Consider the following 15,624-nt stretch of genomic DNA (forward strand, 5'->3'; position numbering starts at 1 on the left):
GGGCGGAGCCTATATAGGCTATGACGCCGTGATGGGAGGGGTCAGGAGGGCGGGATAGGGGAGTGCAATTTAAAAAATCAAGGTTTGCCGGTCACCGCTCGTAATCAGTGGGACGGCTAAGGATTGTGGCTGCTCTCACTCAGCAGCAGTGAAGACAGGCAAAAGTTAAAAGAAAAATACTAGAACAACGCACAGCGCGCTAAACCTCTGCCCTCTGCCACAGGGCTGTAGTCAACGCGAGGCGAAAGTGGGCGGAGCCTATATAGGCTATGATGCCGTGATGGGAGGGGTCAGGAGGGCGGGATAGGGGAGTGCAATTTAAAAAATCAAGGTTTGCCGGTCACCGCTCGTAATCAGTGGGACGGCTAAGGATTGTGGCTGCTCTCACTCAGCAGCAGTGAAGACAGGCAAAAGTTAAAAGAAAAATACTAGAACAACGCACAGCGCGCTAAACCTCTGCCCTCTGCCACAGGGCTGTAGTAAACGCGAGGCGAAAGTGGGCGGAGCCTATATAGGCTATGACGCCGTGATGGGAGGGGTCAGGAGGGCGGGATAGGGGAGTGCAATTTAAAAAATCAAGGTTTGCCGGTCACCGCTCGTAATCAGTGGGACGGCTAAGGATTGTGGCTGCTCTCACTCAGCAGCAGTGAAGACAGGCAAAAGTTAAAAGAAAAATACTAGAACAACGCACAGCGCGCTAAACCTCTGCCCTCTGCCACAGGGCTGTAGTCAACGCGAGGCGAAAGTGGGCGGAGCCTATATAGGCTATGACGCCGTGATGGGAGGGGTCAGGAGGGCGGGATAGTGGAGTGCAATTTAAAAAATCAAGGTTTGCCGGTCACCGCTCGTAATCAGTGGGACGGCTAAGGATTGTGGCTGCTCTCACTCAGCAGCAGTGAAGACAGGCAAAAGTTAAAAGAAAAATACTAGAACAACGCACAGCGCGCTAAACCTCTGCCCTCTGCCACAGGGCTGTAGTCAACGCGAGGCGAAAGTGGGCGGAGCCTATATAGGCTATGACGCCGTGATGGGAGGGGTCAGGAGGGCGGGATAGGGGAGTGCAATTTAAAAAATCAAGGTTTGCCGGTCACCGCTCGTAATCAGTGGGACGGCTAAGGATTGTGGCTGCTCTCACTCAGCAGCAGTGAAGACAGGCAAAAGTTAAAAGAAAAATACTAGAACAACGCACAGCGCGCTAAACCTCTGCCCTCTGTCACAGGGCTACACAGGACCCCACCGCGCCTCCTTGCTGGATGCCCACTACTGATAGCGCATGACTCATTTAAGTATTTAGGGTTACATGTTACAGCTAACCCAGCCGATTTCTTCTCTAGGAATCTGGTGCCCCCACTGGAGCATCTGAAGAGGGATGTGACGCACTGGGAATCGCTACCGCTAACATTGCTGGGAAAAGCGGCGCTGTTTAACATGATGGTGCTGCCCCGGTTTTTATATGCACTGGAAAACACGCCATTCCCCGTACCTCCGAGATACTTTCAGAAAATTGCTGCCCAGGTAACCACGCTACTAGGGGGCAGCAAGCCAGTGCGTATAGCGCCGACTAAGCTGACCCGAGGATGGTACGATGGAGGGATAGCTCTCCCTAATATATAGTTGTATTACTGGGCGGCGCAACTAAAATCCATTAACCAGTGGATCCACACTTCACAGACAGACCCACCATACAGGGCAGACAGGTTCCTACTGGGGCCAGGAAATGTGCTCTCTGCACTTTACAATAAGGGGCAAATCTCAAAGCTAATAGGACCTACGAAACACACAGTTACAATATGGCATGCAGCGCAGACACAGTTGTGGTGCCAGGGGGTCTTTACCCAACTTACTCCGCTCTGGGATAATAAATGACTGGGGAGACTCAGAAACAGCAAGGGCTTTGAGCAATGGGATACTATAGGCATCTCGATGGTGGGTGTCATGTGGGCCTAAGGGAATGTAATCACGTTCGAGCAGCTCCAGCAACAATATGAGCTAGCATCATCAGAAGTTTTCCGTTAAACACGGATTCAGCATGCGCTGCTTGCGGCTATACCAGGGGGTACGGAGGTGCCTGAGGCCTTCCCTTTGGAGGACAGGCTACTGACAGCCTACATGCCAAAGCGAGCTACGTCATTCACTTACTGTAAATTAATCAATAATCTACCGGATGCCACTGCACCTCTCAGAGATAAATGGACCTGTGATGAAGGTGACCTAGATGATACAGAGTGGCAGGAGGCACTGGCCTTGCTGAGAAAGGTGGGTATACCCTCACGGCTCCAAATAGTACAGCTTAAAATTGTACACTGAACCTACCACACTAGATACACCACATGCAAGATGGGCAGAACACCACATCCATAATTCCTTAGAGGCTGCGGGGAGGAGGGGACCTTCTACCATACAATATGGGATTGCCCCAAGATAGCCGATTACTGGCAAAAATTATATTGAGAACGGTATCGCAGACTGAGGGGATATCACTGGTTCCGGAACCACGGACGTGCCTGCTGAAAGTATGGGAGCCGAATGACCTTACGCATCAGGCACAGTCATGGGCCACGCTGGGGCTAATGATGGCTAAACGAAATATAGCTCAAAAATGGGGGGGCGGGGTGGAAGTGCCGTCACTGGCAGCATGGTGTACAGACATGGACATGGCCATGATGGCTGAAAGGACAGTATTTATTAACCGGGGCTGCCCACAGAAATGTAGCAAGATATGGGGAGCGTGGAATAGGTTCAGGGGGGACATATGTGAGCCACCACCGGATGGCAATGGGGACAGTTCAGAGGGGGAGCAATAGAATGAGTGACTGGAGAAACCTAGAGAAAATGCCTGGGGAAACGCACGGGACTAAAAAGACAAGTGGATATGTAATGAATATAATGATAATGTGGGAATGTATGATGACAGTTAAATGTGATTGTGTTCAACCTGAAGTGTATGCCAAAGTTTACAATGCAAACAATAAAAAAGATGTTAAAAAAAAAAAGATCCACAGAACTTTGAATTTGTTAAAACAGTACAAGGGTTCATGGTGTAGTTCAGCATTATAGCCTCTACAGTCTGCAGGAAAGAAAAGTACATCCCCATTAACACACAAGTGATACGAAGGTCTGGCCTTCCACACTTTAGCTTCCAAAGAGTCTTTTGTATAATTCCTTCATTAGAATGTGATACCAGAATCCCTTCCCATCTCATGGCAGACAAAGAAATGCAGAATCACATGAGTCCTGCGGAGCTGAGCAAACATTTGCTTAATCTGCTGCCAATTAAACAGCTCCACCAGATAAGTAAATAGCTGCTCACAGGTGCCCTCAGGACTGCACTTCATTAGTTACTGTACATATTTTGAGTCAGTTTGAGACCTAATCACTTAAAAAGACGCAAGAAGTACCTGGGGTCCACATAGTCACATACCGCTAACATGAGACCTTAAAGCAAAGAAACTTGGCGTTTAGAAGACTCCATCAACAGGTTCATAAGGAACACAGACTGTCTTGCACCATGTTCAACTTTCGAGCACTTCAGATAGCAGTGAGTGGATGGCATGAAGACTCCTGATTTACAGCGATGGAGTACAGAAAGCTGATATAGTGCTAGTCACTCCATACATTTTGTAGTCACCGGATGCTCATAATCTTCCCCAGCTTCACCAGGGGTGCACCAACTCCTACTGGCCTTTGTATATCTGGTAACAATCACCCTCCAGATACTCACTGCTCACTACTAAGGAAGAATAGGAAATAAAAAGCCCATTCCGAAGTCACAACAGGACAGGTACTCTCCTTGCTCTGCTTTGAACCGTGCCAGGCTTGACCTGGGAACAAAACCCTCAAGGATGCACATTTCGTGCCCAGGGTCACAGAAATAGTCGGGCACAAACTGGTGTTTGCACTCTATTCGGTATATGTCCCCTAATCAGAATCAGGGCATAAGACTTTCAGGGGTGGTCTCACGTTATCCTCCATCTATACCTATCTGACCACTTGGTCAACTGGCACACCTGGGCATTCCAAGGCCCCAGCACCTACAACCACATCTGACCAACATTACTTCTGCTCATAATTCCCATTTAACCCTGTGCACTGCACACAAAGTGCACTGAGGGGGCTTCTGCTGTATGCAGAACTTTACAAATGAACTAATGTATATGTTCATCCACTGCATTCTTTTACTCAACAACTTGATCTTGCAGCATGGTCCGTGCCAATGAGTCAGAACACAGCCTCTAAGCCTGTCGCAGGAATTAATGGATAAATCATTTACTGCCCACGCAGCAGCATCTCTTAGTCTCCTGGTAGCAAAGGGGACGCCGAAATGAGGGTTGGTCAAATATGGGCAGGTTAAGTAAAGAGTAACCGAGGGCACAGGCAAACAGCACAAGATATTTATGCCTCGTTTTATGGCAGTAGTCTGTGTGGACAATGATTAGGCATTGCACGTTGGGGCTTTGCAACAGGGACTCCATTTCGAGTACTCGGCATTAATGTGCAGGGTGAGTTGTAAACATGAAAGGTAGAGCCAAGATTACGAACACAGCCTTGAGTAACCAGGCCTTCCTTTCATCAATCCAGAGGCCTTTACTGAACTTAAAATAAGGCAAAAGTGAGCGTTTGAAAAACCTGGTTGTCAGTCAGGAAAAAAATAAATATTTAAAATACATTACATTTCATCAGCAGATTAGCTGAATAATGCTCGAACGAAACTGTTGCTCGGCTGTGTTTTTTTAATATTCAGAAAACCAGTGGAAAAGGAAAACGTATATAATAGAGATGACCATCCCATCATTCGTTAAAACATCTCAGGAAATGGTGTTTACTGGCCTGGAAAGTCAGCACATCCGTGTAAAAACACGCAATTATGAGGGTAAGAAAAAGGAAACATGAAATACAATGGGAAATAGCTAGCAGCCCCTCGTCCATTACATAGCAACAAGAGGTGTATACATCCACATTACAAACGGTGGAATACTCCCACAACAAAGCTAAACAGACACCTGGTGCAGTCAATGCTTCTGTGCATTAAGGGACGTGGCGAATTTAAAAATAGTACATTCTTAGAAGCATGCACCTCTTAAGGTGGGATTTCATTTCACAGTACAAGAGATGAAATGAGATGAAGCCCTGCAAAGACTAAAATACATCCAGGCATAAATAAACACACACATAAACTCCCGGGGGGTCACGCGGGGTGGGGGCCGGGGAAGATTAAAATAATGTTATAAAAGAAAACTTACCGGTCCGTGCCACCTCAGCACCTCTGCACGACTGTTGAAGAGCATGGGACCCCGGACCAGGAGGCGCAAACAGGAACAGCTGCAACGTCACTGTAGTGCCAACCCCTCTACTGACGCTGCTCCAGCAGCGCCGTCAGGATTGGTTCAGGGGCAGACCCTGCCCATTAGGAGACCGGGGACTGCGGCATCAAACCCTCGGTCTCCTAATATGCAGCCTAGAGTGGAGAAGGGGTTGGAGCCCAAGTCTGGCATGTGACACGTGTCACTCTGTCATGTGGCATATGCCACATCTGATGTGACATATGCCATAGATTTTCTACTTGGTCTTTCATTATTATCAGTTGAGCATTTGCAAAGGACTATGTTTCACTCTGCTAAAATGAATAAATTGTTTAAAAAAATACAAATAATATTAAAAAATAATTTACCGAGGTGGGGTTTGAACCCTGGTCAAAACTCACTCAAAGCCCCTGTGAACTAACAGTGAGCCATCTATTCTGCTGAAAGTTCCCCAGCCAAAGGCATGTATGTCATAGAATAATGATGTCGGTCCTTCCTCTATTTCTATTGTCTTTGGACTTTAGATACCAGAAATCTTCTCTCGATTTACATTCTTTAAATACAAATAGCCCTTCCTTTCATACAGTCTGCCACTAGCCCCATGCATTTATTATTGTTACACAATCATCCCCACATTCTCATTCCACTAAATAAGTGATTTCTTTCATAGCAAACCTGTCCCCCCTATGCACACGCCACCCAGCATGCCATCAATGCCTCACATGCACTATGACTAAGGAGGCCATAGTTCTCCCAGATACTGCTAGGGGGTGATTTACAAAGGCACAGCTTTCATTTGTGGAATTTAGTGCATGCATTTACTATTGTTACACAATCATCCCCACATTCTCATTCCACTAAATAAGTGATTTCTTTCATAGCAAACCTGTCCCCCCTATCCACATGCCACCCAGCATGCCATCAATGCCTCACATGCACTATGACTAAGGAGGCCATAGTTCTCTCAGATACTGCTAGGGGGTGATTTACAAAGGCACAGCTTTCATTTGTGGAATTTAAAGATAAAATTTAAAAAAAAAAACGATTTTCCCCAGCTGGGGTTTGAACCCTGGTCAAAACTCACTCAAAGCCCCTGTGAACTAACAGTGAGACATCTATTCTGCTGAAATTTCCCCAGCCAAAGGCATTTATGTCATAGAATAATGATGTCAGTCCTTCCTCTATTTCCATGGTGTTTTCGGACTATTGCTGGTACAAACACTCGTTCTATTTATATGCTTTAAATACAAATATCCCTTCCTATTTTACAGTCTGCCACTAGCCCCATGCATTTCCAATTCTTACACAATCATCCACAAATTCTCATTCCACTAAATAAGTAATTTCTTTCATAGCAAAACTGTCCCCCTCTTACACATGCCACACAGCATGCAAACAATGCCTGACATGCACTATGACTAAGGAGGCCATAGTTCTCCCAGACACTGCTAGGGTGTGATTTACAAAGATATAAAAGGATGTCGTCAGCTTAGAGCGAAATGCGATCCTCAAACTCCGGGGTCCAGCTGATACCCCTCATCGAGGGCTGCCAACGCAGCCAGGCAGCGAGCGGTTCCAAGGCCAGAGCAAAGAGGAGAGGGGACAACGGGCATCCCTGTCGCGTGCCTCTCCCCAGTACAAAGGGGCCAGAGACTTTGCCATTCACCACTCCCTGGGCCAGCAGCTCCTCGTATAACAGTTTTACCCATCTTATAAATCCCGGGCCGAAACTAAACCCTGCGAGCGCGGCCCAAAGGTATGGTCACTCCACCGTATCGAAGGCCATCGTTGCATACAGGGATGCCAAGATGGCCGGCTCACGTATGGATGCCACTCTCGCGAGGACTCCATGGAGACGCCGCATGTTGAGTGTGGTATTGCGATGTGGAATAAAGCCGGACTCATCAGGATGTACTAAATCACCAATGACTGTTATCAGGCGATTCGCCAGAACCTTAGCCAGAATCTTAGGCTCGGCGTTCAAAAGTGAAATGGGCCTATAGGATGTACAATGTTCTCGCGGCTTTCCCTCTTTGTGGATAGCTACAATGGTTGCGAGCCTTTGATCACGGGGGAGGAGGCCCGCATCACGCGATTCAAGAAACATAGCCCGGCAATACGGCGCTATCTTGTCGGGTCTTAGTTTGTAAAGTTCAATGGGGAGGCCGTTTGGTCCCATCGCTTTGACTGAACGCACTGAACGGATCGCCAGCGCAATCTCATCAGCAGTCAGTACAGCATCCATCAATTCCCTGTCTTCGTCAGCTAGGCGGGGTAAAGCTATGCCTCGCAACAACAAGTGCCAGTCCTCTTCTGTTCTGTCCGATACGGGAGAATAAACCCCCTGATAATATTCTGCGAAGCGTTCCACTATTTCCACTGGGTCTGTAACTCTCATACCACTCTGACTTTCAATCACCGGAACCACCCGACTCGCTCTCTCCTTCTTGTCCAGACATGCAATTAATTTACCTGCCTTATCCCCAACATCATACAAACGCCCCTGCTGCTCTCTACTCATGGATCTGGCAGTGTCAGTGACCAGTGCTTTATAATCACTCTGTTTGAGACTAAGAGCATGACATTTCTCCTGAGTAACATCATGTTCCAAATCTTCTTCCAACTCGTCTATTTCGGATTCAAGTCGGATTACTTCTTCATGTTTACTCCTCTTGGCACAGGAAATCAACGACAAAGCCTGCCCACGGATAACTGTTTTGAAAGCCTCCCAAAGTGAAACAGCAGAAGACACTGACCCCAAGTTTTCAAGTAAATAGTGCTCTATAGACTTAACCAATGCTGCACGGGTCCTAGGGTTGCGGAGGTACCATGGGTTTATGGGAGCTAACCTCCCTTCTGCTCCAACACCAGTATCCAACACCATGAGTAGCGGGTAGTGATCTGAAATGCCACGAGGCAGATGTCTAACCTCCTTAACCATCATGGCCTGCGCCGCTGGCATCAGTACATAATCAAGCCTAGAGAGGCTGCCATGCACCCCGGAGTGGAAGGTGTATTGTGTCTGCCCAGGGTGTAGCAAGCGCCAACAATCTACTAATCCCAAAGTGTCCATAAGCCTACTCAGCCAAGCCTTTGATCCTGGCAGGTCCCTAGGTGGATAACGATCTTCCCTCCCACAAACAACCGAATTAAAGTCACCACCCACTATCAGGAATCCTTCCGGGAGATTCAGAATTACTTTACCGATATCTTCAAATGTGGACGATTGCAGACCAGGTGGGACATAAACAGACATTAGAAGTATGGTCTTGCCCTCCCATCTGCCCACTATTACTGCATAAAGTCCCCTGTCATCATAAATCACCTCGTCAATTTCCAAGGGGAGGGAGGCTCTGATCATTACTCCCACCCCCGAGACCCGGAGGTGAAGCCCGAAAGAGCGACAAGACGATAACCTCGTCTGTTCATGGCTGAGCAGGAATTTTCTATAAGGTGTGTCTCTTGTAGCAGGACCACATCTGGTGACATTCTCTTGAGTAGTTGGAGAACCACCCTTCTTTTAATTCTGTCCCCGAGACCATTGACGTTCCATGACATTAGTCTCAACCCCCTATCCCCCATCCCAATAGTGACCACCACCCCATCCCAGAGAAAGACGCATCACCAGCGGCCAATAAGCAAACGATACGGCACCTTGTGTAAAACCAAATCAAACCCCAACACCCAACCCCCGCCCCCCAACCAGAAAACCAAGCATCTACCCCCCTCCCTGCACCCCTGCGTGTGACCCATCAGCCACCCCAACTTGCAGTGTGCCTGTCGCCCCATTCACTAACTAGTCTACAAAAAGAAACCCCAGAGGAGGGCGAGTCCCTGTCCCTCCCGCCACCTCGTAGTAGCAGCAAAACACATTTATACATACGATATGCGACCCCCAGCAGTACACTATGCAATAGTTCAGGGAACCTAGTCAATATTCCTTATTCTTGCGCCGATCCGCCGTCTTCCGTACCCCCAGAGCGGTCTGCCGGATCTCTTCTCACGGGCAGAGTGTCAAGCCAGTCAGGCGTTATTCATACTGAGGGGACCTTTCGTTTGGGCGGTTATCTCCCGCTTTTTCCATCTTTTTCCATCTTCTCCGAGGTCTCTTAGAACTAAGGAGGAGGAACCATGAATAATTTCTTTTGATGGCAGGATATCCGCTGTAAGGGGCACTTGGTCATCCATAGATTATAGTGCACATCGCATTGTTGGTGCACCATAAATTAATTAAAAGTGAAAAATTGGATTTCAAATCATTTCCTCTATTAAACATTGATAGTATATTTATAGTACTTTTTGCCAAGACCCCGTATACATATGACACTTCATGACTGAACAATCTCATGAACATCTACGTGGATACTCACCATTTTTATTGGAAATAGAGATTGACAGTTCTGCAACCCAACTGGTTTCCACACTTCATCCTGGACACTGATTTTTTCTCTTGCCCTGAAGAAGTCCCGGCAGGGACGAAACGCGTCGGCTGTCCTATTTTCACTCTATTGAAAAATAAATCATCTAAACAAAACGGACTTTCTGGACATTCATATTTGCAAAGTGTTTGTTGAAAACCTGTTCATTCTATGGTGCACCTGTGCTTCTAATTAACTCATGTCAAGCCAGTCACTAACCACATCTGTGCGGTCAAAGAAAAAGGCCTTGTCCTCATATTCGACCCGCAACCGTGCAGGGAAGAGCATAGCGTACTTCAAATCCATGTCTCGCATCCGCCTTTTTACTCCTTGAAAGCCCAATCGTTGTTTTTGGACAGATTAAGTGACGTCCGGGTAGAAGCTCACTGTAGTATTCTCAAACTTGACGGGTCCACCCACTCTCGAGGCCTGCAAAATAGCGTCTCTATCGCGGAAGTTGAAAATCCTAGCGATAATAGGACTTGGTGGGGCACCCAGCTTCGGCCTCCTGCCCGGCCCTCTGTGCGCCCGTTCCACCGCGAAGAATTTACTCAAGCCTTTGGGGGCGAGATGATTGAGGAGCAGATCTTCCACAAAAAGATCCGTTGCGGTTTCTTCCGATTTTTCAGGAATACCAATAATGCGTATGTTATTCCGCCTTGCACGACTTTCGGAATCCTCCAATCGGCGGGCGAACTGTTCGTTGGCAGTTTGCCTTTACGGACCTCCTTTTTTCAAGTCAGAAACGTCGGTAGTGAGACTGGCTGTCTTCAAATCTAGGGATTTGACCTTCTCGTTCGTTTTGTAGAGGTCCGCCCTGATTAAGGTGACATCCACAGCCATGGTATCCAACTTTAAAGCCAGAGCCTCGTATTGTTGTCCGATTGAAGTTTTCATGCCAGCAATGGCGCCCATGACGACTTGGAGGGTCAATTCCTCTGGGTCTTCAAAAGTCACATTCGCCCCTCCGGAAGTTTTAGGGATGGTACCGGGTGATCCCCTCGGCTGGGTGAATCGTTCGATACTATCCGCCTGCGTCAGACTGCCCCTGCCGGTGAACTTGGTCTTCCGCCGGTCTCCGTCTTGCTTGCCCGCCATATTGGGTTATGTGCCCCGGAGGGCCCTGTGCGACCTGTTGTCAATATCCGCACTTCATAGCCCACTAGAATTCAAATGTTCAGGTTGAGGAAGGGTTTCTCCCGGTCCGCACCAAGTACTTTCGGTAGATACACTGCAGAGTGAAGCGCCCGGCGCAGGCCGATGATCAATCTGTCGATAACACCCTCGCTCACCAGTGAGGTCTCAAAAACGAAACCGAAAGTTGACCAGGGGCATCGATCCCACTGCAGCTAGCCGTTGTTGTTCAACTACTGCCTGGGTATTGGTGCCACTTGAGCTCCATGCCCTTCCACCCCTGTGGGCCAGAAAGTTGCGATCGGTGTAATTCAGGTTCCCAATGTCCAAATCGATTTTGGAAAGCAGCTAGTGCCTCTGCCGGGTCTGCACTTCAATATTCCATCCGAATAATCCGTATTCGTTTCAGTATATATGTAGGAGGCAGCGAGGGTCTCGGGAGCTCTTAGCTCACGCCGCCATCTCGGATGCTCGCGAAGCTTTTCCCCATGTACCAATCTTAACTGAAGACATTAACCCTCCAACGCATCAGGTGAAATTGTGTATGTGGCAGCCCAACAGCTGTGTTAATTAAACACAGCTCATCATTACATACCCCTCTTTGCTCGCTGCCCCGCAGCATGGTACACTGTATGAATCTACTCTTAACAGTTGTCGTCTCACAAAAAGAGATATGCTTTAATAATTCCAAAAAATCCGATAATGTAACCAGCAATCCTCCAAACTCCCAATCTGAGATAACAGTCAAAACAATCCTGGGTGGTGCGCTGCAAACTGCTATACTTTAGAGTACAGTCCTCGTTTCTAGCGTCTCAGGTGCTCCCCATGCGGAGGCAACATACAATATAGTTAGGGCAAACTTCGTATGTTAACTCAGGAATATTTCACAAATCAGCAATAAAATATACGTTTCAGTCGTACCGGTTCCCTCATGTATTTCAGTGTTCAACACAGTATTGAGCAAATACTGTGGATTAGTAACAGCGTGCATCCCACGTGGGTCCTAATCTGGGTGGCACCTGGGGTTCCCTGTGCCGTTCAGTATGTTGAGGCAGATGTCGAAGGCAGGTACTTGCTGCTGCGAATCAAGCTGGATGGTAGGGATTTCCTGTTCTTAAATTCCTATGCACCTAACGTTGATGATCCGGGTTTCTTTTCCCATCTCCAGGACCTTATTTTCTCGGACACCCCCTTCGTTTGGTTTGGGGATTTTAATTGTGTGTTGGACCCGGATCTAGATCGGCATCCTCCTCGCTCTGACACGAAACCACGTATGACGGCACGCCTAGGGGAAATTATGCATAATTTGGGAGCTGTGGATGTGTGGCGTACAGCCATCCCACTCAGAGGCTCTTTACTTGTTACACCCCGACGCACGACACACATAGTAGACTGGACCGCGTCCTTGCGGCCAATACGCCCGCGTCTCTCTCCTTAATGGCATATAAATAGAACGAGTGTTTGTACCAGCTAAAGTCCAAACACCATGGAAATACAGGAGGGACCAACATCATTTTTCCATGTGTGATACTCCTGTGGCTGGAGGCAAATTCTAGCAGAATAGATGGCTCACTGGTAGTTCACAGGGGCTTTGAGTGAGTTTTGACCAGGGTTCAAACTCCAGCAGGGGAAAATCCTTTTAATTTTATTTCTAAATTCCACAAATGAAAGCTGTGCCTTTGTAAATCACCCCCTAGCAGTATCTGGGAGAACTATGGCCTCCTTAGTCATAGTGCATGTGAGGCATTGATGGCATGCTGGGTGGCATGTGGATAGAGGGGACAGGTTTGCTATGAAAGAAATCACTTATTTAGTGGAATGAGAATGTGGGGATGATTGTGTAACAATAGTAAATGCATGGGGCTAGTGGCAGACTGTATGAAAGGAAGGGCTATTTGTATTTAAAGAATGTAAATCGAGAGAAGATTTCTGGTATCTAAAGTCCAAAGACAATAGAAATAGAGGAAGGACCGACATCAATTTTCTATGACATAAATGCCTTTGGCTGGGGAAATTTCAGCAGAATAGATGGCTCACTGTTAGTTCAGAGGGGCTTTGAGTGAGTTTTGACCAGGGTTAAAACCCCAGCTGGGGAAAATCGTTTTTTTATTTATTTATTTATTTTTTTATTTCTAAATTCCACAAATGAAAGCTGTGCCTTTGTAAATCACCCCCTAGCAGTATCTGGGAGAACTATGGCCTCCTTAGTCATAGTGCATGTGAGGCATTGATGGCATGCTGGGTGGCATGTGGATAGGGGGGACAGGTTTGCTATGAAAGAAATCACTTATTTAGTGGAATGAGAATGTGGGGATGATTGTGTAACAATAATAAATGCATGGGGCTAGTGGCAGACTGTATGAAAGGAAGGGCTATTTGTATTTAAAGAATGTAAATCGAGAGAAGATTTCTGGTATCTAAAGTCCAAAGACAATAGAAATAGAGGAAGGACTGACATCATTATTCTATGACATACATGCCTTTGGCTGGAGAATTTCAGCAGATTAGATGGCTCACTGTTAGTTCACAGGGGCTTTGAGTGAGTTTTGACCAGGGTTCAAACCCCACCTCGGGAAATTATTTTTTAATATTATTTTTATTTTTTTAAACAATTTATTTATTTTAGCAGAGTGAAACATAGTCGTTTGGAAATGCTCAACTGATAATAATGAAAGACTAAGTAGAAAATCTATGGCATATGTCACATCAGATGTGGCATATGCCACATGACAGAGTGACACGTGTCACATGCCAGACTTGGGCTCCAACTCTTACTGCTAGAGTGCGCATATTTGGGCTGATCGTATAAATGATCAGCCCAAAAACAAACATGTGCACTATTGCTGGGACTGCAAATGTTGTCTCTAGTGGAGAAGTGTGGCTCACTGCTTAGAGCGGCAGTCCCTGGTGTAGAGGCCTGGCCCGGGACCAGGGTTCAAATCCTGCCTTGGCTGATCTCGGTGATCTCGGCGGTTCTTGGGCTCATAATTCCTCGGACCTGATTTCTCGCCTCGGTGCCTACTCTGAGCACGAGTCCCACGCTGCAACTCTGGGCAATAGCTTGCTTAGTCTCCACAATGGCCCCCTACAGCGCTGAGGATGCCTGGTTGCACCCCGGGGTTGCCCAGGAGTGGACATTTCACGGGGAAAAGCTAGGATGGGTTCCCTAGTGGTATGAGTACAGCGCCAGGACACTCCTGAGTATCAGTGCGCTCTATAAATACGCCTACATTTACATTTACTGCTGGCCTGTCATTCAATCCCTGAGTGCTGCTGCAGCACCGCCCCCACCCCAGCGTCCCTCGTTCTACTTCTCGGACAAAGAGACAGTAATCCCAATCAGGAGTGCTGGTTGGAATTAGCATCGGAGAAGTAGAACGAAGAATTTGGGACCGTGGCATTAGTGGGGCATAGCCCCAATGGACGCACCACCACTGTCAGTTCTTCCGTTTACCAACTCACTTGTGGTTTGGTCCTCAGGATGCTGGTGGTTTTGAGTAGGGCTATGGCTTCTGCAATGTAGATGATCCAGGCATTACATTTGGTTTTGGAACATGAGAGGTCATTGTGGTCCTACTGGTGGTGGGTTTTGAGCTCTGTGGTCCATTTTTCTTCTGGAACCTCTTGCAGTTGTATTGGTTCGATTGGGAGGGTGCTGTTTCACGTTAGTGGGAGACTAGCAGGTCAAAGTGGATGAGGAAGTAGTCAGTCCATGTGAGGGGGTGGGCTTGAGAAACTCAGATATCGGCACAGTTGGTGAAGATAGGGTACAGGAGTAGTCCAACTGAGTAGATGGGGTCTTTCACTGATTGGGTGAGTGTGAGTGTGTTCAGGGCATGCAGAAGGTTGTTGGTGTTGGAGTCTTTGTGCTCTTTCATATGGTAATCGTGGTCACCGAGTAGGATGAAAGAGATCACATGGTGGGATGAATCAAATCCGCAGATGGATGTCAAAATGGGTTAGTGAAAGTTAGGAAAAAATTATAGACACATTTTTGGAGCACAAACATAGATTGAGCACTGAATTAATAATGTCCTTGTACAATGCAAAACTACACATTTTAGGTCCCAACAAAGGACTTGATATAACTATAATAGCTAACGCATTTGCGGCACTCTGTTTCCAGAGAATGTTTTTTCTACAGCTACAATAGGATCAATATATTTTCAAACACAAGATTTCACAACTCATGATAGTGGATTTGGTATCTGAACTACTACTTAGATCAATTAATCAATCAATCATAGCATTTATAAAGCGTGCTATATACCCGTGGGGTTTCAAGGCGCTGGGGGGTATCCCTACTGCTGGAACAGCCAGGTCTTGAGGCGTCTTCTGAAGGTCAGTGGGTCCTGCGTCTGCCGTAGGGAGAGGGTGTTCCATGTCTTGGCAGCGAGGTGGGAGAAGGATCTGCCGCCAGTGGTGGCTCTGCGGACACAACAAAGAAAATATTGATAGGAAGAACCAGTAGTAGAAAAGGCACAGAACTCACAACTTGCAGCCAACATTTTGTTACACATGGTTAAGGCTGAGTGAAAATGTTTGGCTGGGCTGGAGTACATTTGCAGTTCTTTTGTGACCTTAAGGGCAGTAGTAACTTTAAAAGTGTAGATTTTGAATAGCAATGCTATAATTTTGTTTGTGTATGTTTAAATTAAGTGCAAGGAATTCAGGGAGGGGCATGCTTTCCTTCTAATTTCTCTTAAGTGTAGTTTAATTATGCTGCTCTTTGTTTCCACGTGCAGCATTCTATTGACAATAGGATAGATCCT

At 47.0% G+C, this 15,624-nt stretch overlaps 1 protein-coding gene across 2 annotated transcripts in view; it reads left to right on the top strand.

Moving 5' to 3' along the window:
* LOC144769598 (sodium- and chloride-dependent GABA transporter 2-like) overlaps positions 1–15,624 on the top strand; it is a 762,140-nt gene that overhangs the window by 477,714 nt on the left and 268,802 nt on the right. The gene's annotated exons all lie outside the window — the stretch shown is intronic.

This window comes from Lissotriton helveticus, chromosome 1_1, assembly GCF_964261635.1.
Source record: "Lissotriton helveticus chromosome 1_1, aLisHel1.1, whole genome shotgun sequence".
NCBI lineage: Eukaryota > Metazoa > Chordata > Amphibia > Caudata > Salamandridae > Lissotriton > Lissotriton helveticus.